Raw genomic sequence first — 3,314 nt, 5'->3', positions numbered from 1 at the left:
TGAGGGGGGAGAGAAGAGGGGGGAGAGAGAGAGAGAGAGAGAGAGAGAGAGAGAGAGAGAGAGAGAGAGAGAGAGAGATGGAAAATCAGTAGAGGGAAGTTTGGAGGTGACTTTCAGGCGTGGAGAGTTGCGCGCGCGTCAAGGCAATCCACTCGATCACTCTCTGGGGACACCGAGAAACCCTGGTTCACCGCATACCCATATACATGTACATGAAGTACAACATATGGCGTGTCCACATACGCCCGATCTGATGGAATAATGTTGGGAAAAATCGTTTAATTCTGTAAAAGCAGACATTGTTTTCTGAAAATATATAACAGGAAGTTAAACCAATGATAAATCAAATTTTGTAACTTGTTGCTAGATATTAGATACAAGGAGAGTATTGCTTATTATTATTGTAAAAGTCATTAACAAATTAATTTAATGCTGTTTGCCTCTGAAGGAATGAATTATTTTAAGTAAAAATATAATATTCAGTGAACTAATTATTTTTATTGCTAGGTATCGAGACCTCATTATTATTGTAGAAGATTAAAAGCTGATAAATCAGTTCCGATATCGCGGTGGACTTTTTGATTACTAAAGATTAGATATTATTTGGTAAAATTATTTTGTTAATAAATCAGTCTTCTGAGGTGCTGTTTACAATTAATCATTTGGATCATAAATTTATTATAAAATTTGTTATAAAATTGATTGTGTTATGAAAATGAATTTCAATCAGAGTTTCGATATTTTCTAAAGAGAAAAATAGAACACGAGTGTGAAAATTCTCGTGGACACATGCGGGAGTTATACGCAGGTGTCCGATGTCGCGGACGCATGTTGTGTAGCATCAGTAGCATGTCGTTGTCGATTGAACCTGTTACATATCCATCCCATGAATCACGCTGAGGTGTTCCCCAATTGGCTTCCAGTGATCCGACGTGACTGCGATAATAATTCTGATATCAGACGCCAAATTGCCCCTATAAAGCTCCCAAGCAGAACAAGTCATGATAACATCGAAATGATGTTAAAATTAATTGTAGTTGATTAGCTTTTAATGATCATTTTGTGGAGTCATTTTGATGTTATGATCAATATCATTGATCATAACATCAAAATAGTTCCACAAAATAATTTGTGTTCTGCTTGGAGTATTTTATATTGTTCTATTTGCGTCAGCATTATGGAAAGAGTTTTACTGAAGCGTATAAAATTTAGCTAGATATGGATCTAAAATAATTCTGTTCTGATCAAAATGATTATGTAGGACGCAAAAGGGTCACACTAGAATGTGAAAACTTTGTATAACGTTATTATCAACATTAATCTATATAATTATTTCGATGATCTTATAAAATTCTTTTCAGATCTGTATCTATACATTGAAAAAAATGTACTAAATTTTTGCTTTAATAATACTAATTAAACATTTACTAAATGTAAAGATATTTATTTGGTATAAGAATCATTAATTTAAGTATCATTTTTTTTATTGAAGAAATACTTATTTACTTTTAAACAAATATTTAGTTAGTATTACTATTACAATAAATATTTATTAAAATTTAGTAAATTTTTTCACTGTAGCTAAATTTTTAATTTAGCAAAGTGTCGTTTTTTCTGTATTTATGTTTGTATTTATATGTAATTTTTAATATATCATGCATAGTGATATAATAAAATAACGATTTACGTATAAAATTTTACTTGAAATTACGTTGCACGTGGCAGCGGAATTATCCTTTATGCGTGCCTACTTTTCTTAGCACCCGCAAATCCATGATAACCAGTTCAGGGGATCGTCATTCATATCGGGGGTCAGTCGGGGGTGAGAAATTTCCCCGGTGAATGCTGGTGATTCGTCACGATATCCCGATATCCGTTCGTGACATCGCACGTCCACGGTCGAACGATGGGAAACGAGATCCAAACGCGCGATACGATGCTTACGACGATGCCACGGTTGTATGTTCTCGGGCACGTGCGGTTCGTAAAATCGTTATCGAAGACCACGCATCGTCGCTCCTGAAGGTAGCTCTCAGACAGGGAAGCCTGAAAAATATTCGGGATTAAACGCGCATGAAAGAATTCCTGATCCGGATTCGGAGTGTCCGAGGCTCGAGTTGGGACTTACCGAGGGATGCGGTGAAAAACAATTCTTCCAATGGCGAACGTCTCGTATATTAAAATCTTTCATAATCTTTACTTTCATTTATTTGTTAGATGATTCCTTCCTTGTCAGAAAAGGAAGGATTTTTTATAAAAATTAAATAACTTCAAGAGTACTTTATAACAATCAAACAATTCTTTTAACGCTAATTAAATAATTTTTCTTTAATTTTTTTATCATTACTATAAAGACTGAAGCTCAATTAAAAAAATTCAATTAAAAAAATTTCTTATCTTTGATAATTTTTAAAGAAAATAATTGATTTTGTTTAAAGGAGTGTTTCACCTAAAAATGGACACATATAAAAAAAAATACGTCTTTTATTTAGATCTAGACTACAACATATTAAAAGCTTATCAAAATCTGAAGAGAACTGCTCTCTATGTTTCTTTATGAGAAGAAATGTTGTAAAAACTTTAACGCTTGACTCTATAAAGCAGACATTGCGAAATAACAGAAAATTAAATTAATATAATGAATCAAATTTTGATTACCGAATATCAAATAGAAGGAGTGTATTATTCCAAGCAGAACAACAGATTACAATACATTCAAATAATATTAAAATGAATAACTATATGATCGAAAAGTGAATTTTAATAATCATCTTGACATCATTTTGACGTCATTTGAATTTTTCTGCTTGCTGCTATCATCTTAGAAAGTTTTTAATATTAGAAGTACCATCTTTTACTTGTTAAAAGAATCAAATGAATAAATTGAAATTACAATCAAGAACGTGATAAAAAACCAAATATTTCATCAGTATAAAGGATATAAGGATAGTATAAGGATATATAATTATTGAAAAATCAAACAAATTCAGAATCCTTATATCTTTTACACAAGAAATATAATAATATTAATCTAAAAAGTAGAATAAAAATAAAATAAATAATACAATAAAAAATAAAATAAATATAAAATATTAATAAAAATTAAAAAATAGAATAAATGTTAAATAAAAATAAAAAATAGAATAAACATAAAATATTAATAATGACCATTCGGTACTTCTTGTGATAACAAATCAATTCTTATGCAAAAATTTCTTCCAACTTGGCGCAAATTGGGATAAACATCCTGGGCTAATCGAGTGCGGTCGTGCGTGCGTGAATGCTTTCGCGTGCAGGCAGTTCGTGAAGAGAGA

This window comes from Atta colombica, unplaced genomic scaffold, assembly GCF_001594045.1.
Source record: "Atta colombica isolate Treedump-2 unplaced genomic scaffold, Acol1.0 scaffold140, whole genome shotgun sequence".
Classification (NCBI taxonomy): Eukaryota; Metazoa; Arthropoda; class Insecta; order Hymenoptera; family Formicidae; genus Atta; species Atta colombica.
The sequence above is the reverse complement of the archived record's forward strand: the minus strand, read 5'-3'. Positions refer to the sequence as shown.